This window comes from Lactuca sativa, chromosome 5 (assembly GCF_002870075.4).
Source record: "Lactuca sativa cultivar Salinas chromosome 5, Lsat_Salinas_v11, whole genome shotgun sequence".
NCBI lineage: Eukaryota > Viridiplantae > Streptophyta > Magnoliopsida > Asterales > Asteraceae > Lactuca > Lactuca sativa.
Window position 1 is genome coordinate 82,275,537 of NC_056627.2, and position 13,336 is coordinate 82,288,872.

Below are 13,336 nucleotides of genomic sequence, written 5' to 3' on the forward strand. Positions count from 1 at the left end.
TATGGATTAAATTATAAGAAATTTTTTAAATCAAAGATGCATCTTTGTGAACAATGTGGATATCATTTGAAAATGAGTAGTTCAGATAGAATCGAACTTTTGATCGATCCGGGCACTTGGGAGCCTATGGATGAAGACATGGTCTCTCTGGATCCCATTGAATTTCATTCGGAGGAGGAGCCTTATAAAAATCGTATCGATTCTTATCAAAGAAATACAGGATTAACCGAGGCTGTTCAAACAGGCAGAGGGCAACTAAACGGTATTACCGTAGCAATTGGGGTTATGGATTTTAGTTTATGGGAGGTAGTATGGGATCCGTAGTCGGGGAGAAAATTACCCGTTTGATTGAATACGCTACTAAAGAATTTCTACCTCTTATTATAGTGTGTGCTTCCGGAGGGGCATGCATGCAAGAAGGAAGTGTGAGCTTGATGCAAATGGCTAAAATATCTTCTGCTTTATATGATTATCAATCAAATAAAAAGTTATTCTATGTACCAATTCTTACATCTCCTACTACCGGTGGGGTGACAGCTAGTTTTGGTATGTTGGGGGATATCATTATTGCCGAACCCAATGCCTACATTGCCTTTGCGGGTAAAAGAGTAATTGAACAAACATTGAATAAAACAGTACCCGAGGGTTCACAAGCGGCCGAGTATTTATTCCAGAAAGGCTTATTCGATCTAATCGTACCACGTAATCCTTTAAAAAGCGTTCTGAGTGAGTTATTTCAACTACACACTTTCTTTCCTTTGAATCAAAATTAGAACATTAAGTTCAATTATTTTGAGCAAACAAGTAATTAGTTTATCGGAATCCAAGTTAAAATTAGACGAATGGCGTTTTCTTTGTTGGCATAAGATCTAATTATATAAAGAATAAAAAGTCACAGAAAATCCGCCCCTTTTTCTATATTCCTGATTATTGATCAAGAAGCCTCTATTTACAAGATAAAAGATGAAATTCTTATTTTCGTGAAATTAGGCAAATCAAAAAAAATATACTCTTCTCGTCATATATAATGAAAATCTATAAAATATAGAATTTTTTCTTTTTTTTATATCTTACGATAATCCTATTTTGACTAAGAATCCCTGATGGATGGGATTCTAACAAACCCTTCAATATATTCAATATAAATAGAATCTAATTAATTTTTAAGAAACTTTTTGCTTAGTAAATGAAATTCGAAGACAAGAGCAAAAAATGAAGAAAATAATATCTCATCCATATCCTTTCAAATCTTTCATGTAGAAAGATCAAAAACTACATTATATACTCACTTAGATAGATACTTATATTTATACTTAATAGCTATTAAGTAATAATAATAATTCCAATTTAGAATTATCAAATTATAATAAGATATCTTTATATATAATAAGATATCTTTATATTATAAATATAAAATATAAATAATAATAACAGGTACAAATAGTAAATCGAGGTAGCCATTCTATGACAACTCTTAACTTTCCCTCTGTTTTGGTGCCTTTAGTAGGCCTAGTATTTCCGGCAATCGCAATGGCTTCTTTATTTCTTCATGTTCAAAAAAACAAGATTGTTTAGAGCCGATGGCACAAAATCTCATCTATTTTTTTTTTTCAAAACTGACGCTTGTATCATAACACAGATATCTATTTAGCAAAATATGGTATAAGCGGCTTCCGCCGAAAAACTCTTATGTCTCCAGAAAATGCTATAGGGATCAATGGATTCTAGCTATTTTCAAATATTTAAATTTGAATATTTTAGGGATGCAAATTATTTTTCACAAAAATAGAAAGACTATTGTCACTGAAATAGGATAACAATACATACCCATAGGCTAAGCACTTCCTCGTTTTATATGTATTTTCATATTTTGTTTAACCTGAGGTTAAGTAATCTTTCTGCAACTGTGATCTATGCCCCATCTTATCTTTATCTGGATCACAAAAGGAGTCAGTTACATTTGCATGTCATTTGAACTCGATTTAGTTCATTTTGTGAAAAACTGAGATATGATTCCGAAAAGAATCATTAAAAATCAAAAAAGAAAGAAGAATAAGATTCTATCCAATATTAGACCTTGAAACAGAACCTTGTTGAACAAAAAAGATGTATTCGGATACAATGGATATGCTCTGGGACGGAAGGATTCGAACCTCCGAATAGCGGGACCAAAACCCGTTGCCTTACCACTTGGCTACGCCCCATTTATATTGTTATTGGACACTAATACTAATAAAGAATAATATTGGTATTAAGTGTTCGTCAATTCCAGCCCAACTATCTATAGAAAATCTTTCTTCTTTATTCTTCTTTATAGAATATATTATAGATTCGTGCTAGGATTTTGACATGTGTATATCTAGAATTCAACTGAATTTATTGATCATTACATACAATTCAATTAAGATATTGTATGAAAGTATGATTTCTTCTATTCTCCTTTGAGAATTGGAGGATTTTTGATTGAGCGGAAAAAGGAGTTTTTTGTCTACCTTACTTTCTTCATTTTTCCTTATATAAATAACTCAATCAAAATGCAATTATCTCGACGAACAAAATGTATGTTATGCTTAATATCTTTAGTTTGATCTGTCTTAATTCTGCCCTTTATCCGAGTAGTCTTTTCTTCGCCAAATTGCCCGAAGCCTATGCTTTTTTGAATCCAATCGTAGATGTTATGCCAGTCATACCCCTGTTCTTTTTTCTTTTAGCCTTTGTTTGGCAAGCTGCTGTAAGTTTTCGATAAGATCTTGAATACTATCCTAGAAAATTCATGATTTATTCGAGAAAAATTATAACAATTGATAAGATCAAATAAGTCTGGGAGTATGAACCTTCAATTCAAACATTGAAATTCTTGGCTAGCCGCAATAAATTTGGCTCGCCCCATTTCCCGATTCTAATCCTTTTTCCGGCGAAAGACCTTATTAGGTTAGGGTCCCTTAGAATATCTAATTGTGGGTATGAAAGTGATTTGTGATAATCAAAGACTCTTATTACAAATTTAAACTTCAGTTGAATTTCTGAACATTCTTTTCTATTTCTAGAATTCATTTCTTTTTTTTGGGGGTGGGGGGGGGGGGGGGGGGAGATACAAGTAAACTTGTATAATAACACAAGTTGTTATGCATGCATCTTCTTGATGTTGTGTAAAAGTATTATAGATATGAAATAATGTTATTACCTAGTTACATGAACATTTATAGGTGGTGTTTGTTTAAAATACAAAACTATGAAAAATAAGTATAAATATGCCACATAAAAAGGGTCATAAAAACAAAACTACAAAAACTATGGTTTTTAAGAACACTATATGGGGTTTTCTAGCAAAAATGGTCATAAATAGGTTATGACACTATTTTTGTGAGTTTTGACCTAAAATATATTGTTTTAAACAAAAAGGGTTAACTCATAAAAAGGTAAATATAAACTTTACAAAGTTTACAACTAAATTTTTACCGGTTAGTGACATAAAAAGGCTAAAAACTAGAAAATTGGCTTTATCATACTAAATGTTCTTATACTTGTGTTCGATGTAAATTATATGTTATATTTTTGAACATCTAAACATGTTAACTTATATATATATATATATATATATATATATATATATATATATATATATATATATATGGACTCAACAAAACATTTATGATAAATTATAATGGGTGTAGTTTATGGGTCATTAACACTCTATCATTTTGGGACAAAAAAATAATTATTTAAAGGTATAATTATTTTACACTATGTATTTACTATGGAAAAAGATAATATTTCTACTCACAAAAGGGTTTTCATTACACTATACGTAAACCTATTGATACAATTATGTGAGACATATAGCACTGGTAGAAAAAAGGCCTTTTACGACGCTCATTACGCGTCGTAAAACGCTCAGACGACGCGCAAATGCGCGTCAAGGAAGGCCCTGTCATAACGAAAGACGACACGCTTTTGTGCATCGTCTATAGACGACGCGCATTTATGACACGCAATGCGTGTCATTAAAGCCGCTGTCAAGAAAGGCCATGTCATAAATGAGGACGACACACATTTTTGTGTATCGTAATTTTTATTTTTATTTTTTTTAAAATTATTTATAGACTTACTATATTTCAAATTAAATTTGAATTTCATGTCTCATAATAAAAAATAAAATATCATATACAAAAAATACAATCCATTGCCCAAAAGTTAATGTCATACAAATTACAAAATAAAATGCAATAAATAAGAAAAATAAAATATCATATACAAAAAATACAATCCATTGCACTAAAATGTCAAATACAAATAATCATCGCTAACTATATAACCTAATACTACATTGCTATTAAGGGACATCATCATAACTCACTGAAGGTCTTGGAACAATGTTCTCATCATCAACTCTTACACCAACCTTGCTTTAGTAGATGACTTCCACACAATCTATATTGAAATAGATTCTGCCCGGGCCACCATAGATGCAGCCCGAACTTACCGAGCTCAAACTTCCCTAACCAAAACCCAAAACCAAACAAACACCATATCATACACAATATTTAAATCAAAAATAAAAATGTAACGAATAGAACCTTGAAAATCATAAAACAAAAACTTCAAATTTACATGAATTAACCTTACTATATAAGTGTTGCAACCTTGTGTGGGGCTAATTCCTTGAGAATGAGGAAGAAATATTGGGTGATTTGTAGAAAAAGATGGAACTTGAGATAATTTCTTGAAAGATTCATTCATTTATCTCCTTCGATAACTCTATGTATGTCTTGAAACAATCAAATCAAATCAAATGTTTCTGAGTCGGATTAAAATTTTAAAGATTATTAAACGTACCCAGTTGCTAGGAATAACCAACCAATAGAAGAATTTAAAAGAGACAAATAATAAGCAAGAGGACTTTAATTAAATAAAGTACATTATTACCTGCAATTTTGCTTTCTCAAGCATAAATTTTCATAATTCAAATCCGTACTTTAACATGACAATAAAACTCAAGGAATAATCAACTAAAGAAATCATAATCATACTTACTGCATAAGAAACACAATTTTTCATTTGAATCCAACCCTGGACCTCCCCTCCTCCTTCTTCTTCCATGTTTGTGCAGTGCTACTGCAACAAAAAATCAAAACTATATTAAAAAAAATTAATTTCAAGCTAAATATTGAAGAAAAAAACTCAGTGCCGGTTAGTTTTCTTGGCAACTGAAACTTGCAAAGGCATAATGGTAATTTTCTACCCCAATTAGAAGTGATTGTAAAAAACAAAACTCTTGATGCCAGTTAGTTTGAAACTTGCAAGGTCAAAATGGTAATCTTTTTTCCGGCCTACTAAGAAACATATTTACAATTTAAGCCTAGCCTAGCCCTTTTCATACAAATGATAAGAAATGACACGTGACCTTTTTTATGCAGCTTTCATGGCCTAGTGTCCATACGGGAGGAGTGATGTGTGTAAAACAAACTAGTTTTAATCCTAACAAACTCAAATTTAAACAAACACACGCAGGTAGTGTACCTATCGATAGTAGTTTAGTTCAAGCAAGTAGGGTATCAAACACAGGGAACGGTAACAGCTAAAATTAATACTAGTATTATCTAAATAAAAAAATTAATAAAAGAAGGGGGTTTTCTCTAGTTTTGCAAGACTAGAAACTTAATCAATCAATTAACTTTCAAACAAAGACAATTAACAACTAAGAAGAACAAGAAAGGACAACTAGATTTAATGATAAAAGAGACTTATGTTCAGATTTGATTCACTTATTCCTATGGTTGATTTCGTGGCAAGTGCAATGGATCAATATGTCAATGATTACCAATTCCTAATGTGACTGGGTTCATGTTCATTATTACGAATCCTTTAGTAGACAAGTTAATTCAAACAATATCCAGTTGATTAAACTAACAAGTTTCCTAGTGTTTAGTTCGTATCAAGTAAGACTTGTAATAATAGCTAATCAAAGTTGTTAATTCAATCAACTCATATGTGGTTGTTCATCACACATTGTAACAACCCAAATTTTTAAATAAATTTAAACTTTTCAAAAACAACCCAATTCATTAAGTTATTACAAAAAGGTTTTCAATACATTTATTATCAGAGTCTTCCCAGGTCCATTTCATAAAACATAAACACAAGGAGCGGTACGATCACGCCTTTGCCTTGCCACCGTTTCCTGAAGAAACTGAAAAACATTAAACCACAACTGTAAGCCTGAAAGCTTAGTGAGATACCCCCAAAATACCAACCACATATACCATACACATAACATGCTATCTCATAACGAATCACAGAACAGCCATGCATATCGGGTCTACTGTGGGACTGGTCCGCCTTGTCGGGCCTTCGGTCCACCTGGTCCACCCTCCGAGTCCAATCATGTCCCTCGAGTCTGCAGTGTGGTTGGTCCGCCCGCACTGGGCCTTCAACTCACTTGGTCCACTCTCTGAGTCCAATCATGTCCCTCGAGTCTACAGTGTGGTTGGTCCGCCCGCATTGGGCCTTCAACTCACCTGGTCCACTCTCTAAGTCTACAGTATGACTGGTCCGCCCGCATCGGGCCTTCAGTCGGCCTGGTCCACTCTCCAAGCCTCGGCACGTCTGGTCCGCCCTTGTGGGGCCTACAGCCTATCCGGACCGCTCGCTGGGCCTTCGGAACAACCGGTCCACCCTGGGTATCTTGGCCTACAGCACGAAGCAAGACCCGCCTCAACCCAACTCCAGTCCAAACAACCATGTGCACATAAACATACAATCATATAACAGTTCATATTCAATCAAACCGATCTAGCAGATCACATAACACAACATACTCTAACAAGATACCGACCTAACCGGTCACTAGCAATTACCATCCTAACTACCAGGATGCAAACATATCAACGCAATAACACAACAACAGATACCCGGATCTCAATCCGATAAAAGGGACAGCCTTGGTGCCTTAGACCCTGTTGATATAGTGAGGATAACTGACCTCGAAACTGTCGGCTGAAAGGATAAGAACCCGCTGCTCCAAACTCCGACACGAACTCCTCCACTGAACACCAAAACACTCAACTCAATAAATACCCTTGATTACCAAAATACCCCTGGAAGACAACTGGTCAACCCTTGGACAAGGTCAAAGTCAACCCCGGACTGACTCTACTCGCCGAGTCAACCCGATGACTCGCCGAGTCCCCAAGCTCAGAACTTCCCTCAATCCGCGACCTAACTCGCCGAGTCACCCCGAGACTCACCGAGTCCAACAACTCTGAGTCCACTCGCACCCAACTCACCGAGTCATCCCTTGACTCACCGATTCTCGACTCAACCAGAAAGTATTGGGACTCTTCGACAAGACTCGCCGAGTCCAAGAACAGACTCGCCGAGTCTAAGGCTATCTTCAACCTACTCGCCGAGTTGTTCATCCAACTCGTCGAGTTCCAACTCATCTTCAAGCAACTCGTCAAGTCTACCCATGTGACTTGCCGAGAACCACCAGTCTGAATCCATACAGAAGCATTCCAGGCCATGCAATTGATCCAAAACATAGATCTAGCCTCCTACAACCCATCCATCACGTAAAGTGGCAAACTTTACGTGAATCCAAAGAGATCTAGGCCTTATACACTTTAGAGCTAGGGTTTGGGACATGATGGTTTCACTAAGCACTCAAACACAAGGACTTAATGCACTCTAGACCTTCCCCATTCCAGATCTGAGGTAGCAACCTCAGATCTAACCTTCAAACTCCAAAACATCCCAAGATAAGCTCCCCATAAACCCCAAAATGATGAATCCATATGAGTAACAGCCCAAGAACGAGATATTACCACAAAAGACGCCCCAACTGCAATGAAACTTGAATCCAAGCAAAGCCCCTTGCTCCAAGCCTCCAAACTCCCACGATTCCTTCAACAAATACCCTTCAAGCTCCCAAATGCACTTTGATCCACTCACACACGAATGCTAAGGGTTTCTGGACTTGAGGATGAGTAAAGAGGCTGGGGGAATGGATGTTAAGTTCTTTATATAGGGCTCAACCCCGAGAATTAGGGTTTTCTCCACTCAGCGCCTACTCGCCGAGTCCAGCCTTGGACTCGCCGAGTCGGCCACTTAACACGCGACCAAATCGCGACCCTACTCGCTGAGTCCACCCATGGACTCGCCGAGTTCCCTTTTTCAATTTACTCTTTCAGCCATTCAACTCTATTCTTGATATTTCAGGATGTTACAATTCTCCCCCACTTAAATTTGGCTTCTTCCTCGAAGCCTACGGCAACTCAACTCCAAAAATACTCCCACAACACGCCACCTGGCCTTAACCGGACCAGGTCCCTCAAAGCATACCTATTGAAACTCGAACTCACTTTCTCTTTCCTTGCGGTGTCCTGACCACCGTTTCAAACCGGGCACCAATTGTACCCTCTGATAATCGTACTCAACAACCGAGTACTTCCCATGATGCATCACTGCTCCAAATCTCAACAATCACTCGACCCATATGAGCTAGAAAACCATGAACCACCGGATCCCTGATCCGAATCCCACTCTATCCATTCCATGCTGACCGAAAGACCCATTCTTCAATCTCAGAGCAACTCCCACGATTCCTCTTTTTGCAATCATACGCACATGCTGCACCAGCCCTTGCACTCTCGAGTTAGGAAAACCCATCACACTGACGACATCTCCAACATCCCTAGGGGAACCACCACTACATACACGACTCCCTGATCAGAATCAAGCTGGGAGTCCCAGACTCCATCCCTGCATCCATCCTGAGACTCTTGGCTCTACACCCGCGGAATCCCTTCTGCGTCCTCAGCAAACACCCCATCATGATGTCATTCCATACCACCACCGCAATCACACTGCTCAATGACCACCATCGGACCACTCTGATCATAACTCTACACTACCGCTTTCACTTTCGGGAATTTACTCTTTCTCTCGGAGCTACACTCCTCTCTTCCTCTTTCCTTACCAAGGAAATCCACTTGGTTGCCTTGTCACCACGACAAGTGCCACGGTGCTCACCCAACGCTGCACCACCCCTTTATAGCATAACCGCTATCCCATGCACCAAAAATACTCTGAATCCACCCATGAAGACTCTCAAGTTCATGCACTACCTCCACTGATTTCGATCAATATCTGGGGCCAGACCTTGCAATGCTAACATATCGCGACATACTCAATCCATTACTTCGCACTGTTCTAACTACACATACAGAGTCTTCAGCATGACTGGACCGTCTTACCATGCCTTCATCCAAACTGGACCACTCTCATAACCTTCAGCAGACCTGGACCGCCCTCTAGGGCCTTCAGTCTAGCTGGACCGTTCACCGAGCCTTCGGCCTGACTGGTACGCCTATTGGCCTTCAGTCTATCCAGACCGCTCAACTAGCAATCAACATTCCGAGTTACCTCTCCGGGAAATCCTCCCATGCATACTGTTCTAGCCCCCTAGGGGTTTCCGAACTATATCTCCATCACACATACTCGATCCCGGCCTGATCCTAGGCCCTGCACAATCAAGTTCTTGGTCTGTATCCCGCCCTGCACGCCTGCCATTTACTCATACCAACCAATGCCCTTGGCTGACCGAGACACTACTGAATCCCATGCAGATAAACAACCTTTCATACTCGTCGATCCTCCGGAGAGTTCTCCAATTCTCCCCCACTTAGGGCACTAACTATCAACCACCGATCACTATCACCGACCTCCCAAAATAACCTAGCACAAAACCCAACACTTACACGCAGACTGATTCCCACTAGCACTAGCAACCTCCGCAAAAACACATTTCCACACCGATCATCTCGCTCGAAAGGAACCCAATCTTTAATTATCCACTCCTCAGACTTCAGATGCTACCTGACATTCAAACCAACGCCGCATCCAGCAATAATCCTCACAAAAGATTGTTGGATAACGTGTCTAAGTCCATAACTATTTTTGGTATGTACTTGACCCGACCCGGCATGGTCCATTTGGGTTGCATGGCACCATGCAATTGGATAGACTAAATGAGAGAAATAACACTTGGAGATTATTAATATATTATAAGATCTAATATATTAATAATATTATTTGATTAGTTTGATCAAGAATTAATTTAGAATTAATTAAGTGATCAAAAGAGAACTAATTAAATATATGGGGTGATTATGTAAATCATCCATATCTTGTATAGTGGGCTAAGAGGCTCCATGGATTATCAAGTTGGGTTCCACCCATAGGATGCTCCATGGATGCTCCATGGGAGTTACAAACCCATGGGTCATGGAAATGAAGAGTCATGACACATTAGGGTTTACATGGTGTAACCCTGGATGTGTCAACACTATATAAGAATCATATTCTCCACCAAAATCGGTTACACATGTGAAACAAGAGGGCTAGGTCGATTTCAAGTAGTGTGCATTTTCTCAAAAGTCTTTCCAAGAGCATTTGGTGTTGTGTGAAGCATTTGAGGCATCACACTTGGGGTGCTAGGCTCATAAGGTTTCAAGGAACATAAGCAACGACAAGGTAAGTTATTCTATCTATCATTCAAGTTAAAATTGTTCCCCATGTATGCTAGATAGGAATATAGCCTTGGAATTCAACTTTGCATGATACTTAGACAAACATAGATCCAAGGTTATTAGGGTTGCAAGTACACTTAGGAAGTGTTAGAATGCTCAAAACCCAACAGTGGTATCAAAGCCTAGGCTTGTTTGTTTGTTATTTGTGCTAAAAAGTTGAAGAAAGTCGAAAAACTTGTTGTCTGACTGCTGGACTCGTCGAGTCAATGGGGGGACTCGTCGAGTTCACTTGTATCTTCAACCTACTCGTCGACTAGGTTAATGCACTCAGCGAGTAGGGTCGACAGAGTGCAGATTTTCGACTTTAGTTGCTGGAAATGGATTAGAAACATTACCCTAAGTTGTTTTGGTACTTGAAAACTTGTTTTAGATGGTGTAATGTCTTTGCTAATTCATTTACAACAACTAGTTATCAAAATTACAAAGTTTTAAGTGTAATTTTGATTTATGAATGTGTTCATATTCATGTTCTTGTTCTTATGATGTTTTAAATGATCATAGGAATTATTTGTAACCTATGTCGTAGATTAATTCTTGATCATAATGTGTTTTAATGGAGTCCATAACTTGTCCTCAAGTTATGGAAAACCAAGAGTCACACTTGAATTAAAACCATTAAAAGAACACAAGAGTTAGAAAAATGAAGAGTCTTCATTTTATTACTCTATTAAACTCATAAGTTACAATAAATGAAAAGTTTTGAAAGTTACAAAACTTGCCCTCAAGTTTTGGAACAAGTAAAGTCTTATTAAAACTTTAGTTCCAACCCTTAGAATTTTAAAAGTTAAAATTCAACCCTTATACTTATATTAATATAATTTAATAATTATATATATATATATATATATATATATATATATATATATATATATATATATATGTATAAGAACAAAGTCGTCTTACCGCTAGTACGCCTCATTCACAAAGCCGGTTTATAAGGTGGGTATAAGGTTGTTGCCTATAAAATGGCAACTTAATGGGTGTCCATTCTCACCCACCGCTCGCTTGACTGGTGGAGGGTCGTTAGCCGAACGGGTAGGACAAGGACTTATAAATTCTCATTAAAAGTATGATGAATATTATAAAGTAACTAAATGTTTATTAAATTCCCAATCTTAGTTACTTTAGCAAAATGTGAATAAGGTGTTAATCCATGAAATTACACTTTACACTTTGTCTAAGTCGTTGGTGGAGCGTGTGTGGTTAACCGGCACACTAACTTGGACTTAACAAGGTAGGTAAAGGGTGACTTAAGGTTTATTATAGTATCGGTGGAGCGTGTGTGGTTTACCGGCACATCGATTGAGTGATAAACTTTAAGGGTACCAAGTGATTTGTATGGTTACTTCACACCTCGTTTTGTGATCCTCGGTATCCCAGTCACAAAACTTGGAGGGCACACTCGAGATTGAAACATGCCTTTGAAAAGTTCATTGAATCTCAAAGAATCTAGGAATTTCTACGAACCAATCAAAACCTAATATCTAATATTTCGGTTTTCGTGGTGGAAATTGGTGAATCGTCATTCACCTACCTTTCAAATATGTTATAGCTTGGATTACAGCATACCTCTTCTAAGTTATAATATATTGTGATTGGATCCTAGCCTTAATATTACACTTGGGTGTTTTATTAAGGACTCTCTTAATATCTAAACTAATCTTGTCCTCTTCCTTCAGATGTCTTCAAACAATGCTGCTTCTGGCTCTAATCCTAATGGCTCCTTTACCCTTATGAACTTGTTTGGGAAAGTCACTTTTGATGGATCCAACTTCAATGAGTGGATCAGAAACATCAGGATGATTACCCGCTACGAGGACAAAGAATATGTCCTTGACAAGGAGCTTAAGGAGATTGATGAGACCACTGCAACTCCTCAGGAGATCGCTGACTTTCAGGCACATGAAAGGGATGCTACGAAAGTAGCATGCATCATGATGGCCACGATGACAGCGGAACTCTAAAATTCCTATGAAGATTTCTACCCTTATGAAATGCACCAAGATTTGATGGAAAGATACCATCAAAGTGCACGACAAGAGAGGTACGAAATCATCTGCTCCATGATAACAACCATGATGAAGGACGGGGATTCCGTCACGAGCCACATGCAGAAAATGCGAAGGTATGTGGATTGATTGTTGAAGCTTAATGTGAACTTCCCTGAGGAGCTTGCAATAGATATAATTTTGCGCTCCTTACCATCGTGCTATGATCAATTCCGCATGACATATCACATGAATAAGGAAGAGGTCACACTCAGCAAACTTCAGGGACTTCTCAAGACCGCATAATCAGGTCTTAAGGGGAAGTCGGTTGTTAACACTCCTACTCCAAACTCCACTCCGGTTTTGGCAATCGGGAAAAGTCGAGGGAAGAAGAGAAAGAGTTCTTCGAAGGGTACCAAGGTTAGGACCCTTGATGGCTCTTCTTCAAGTGGAACCAAGAAAGGTTTCGTCACTCCTTCTTCTGAACCAAAAGAGGCTGAATGCTTCTATTGCCATGAAAAATCACATTGGAAGCGGAACTGCCCAAAATACCAGCAAGATGTGAAGGATGGGAAAGTTAAACCCAACCATGCAGGTATTTACACTATCATTTCTAATAACTCACCCCATTCTAAATCTTGGGTCCTTGATACCGGTTGTGGTATTCACATTTTTTGTGACTTGCAGGGACTAAGAAGAGGTGAGAATGTGGAGCAAGGAAGAATAAACTTAATCATGGGGAATAGGAAAGTTACGCAT

General features: G+C 38.0%; 1 pseudogene; it reads left to right on the forward strand.

The window, feature by feature from the left end:
• LOC128126416 (acetyl-coenzyme A carboxylase carboxyl transferase subunit beta, chloroplastic-like) overlaps nt 1–840 on the forward strand; it is a 1,663-nt pseudogene extending 823 nt beyond the window's left edge.
• Nucleotides 841–13,336: the final 12,496 nt, after the last annotated feature.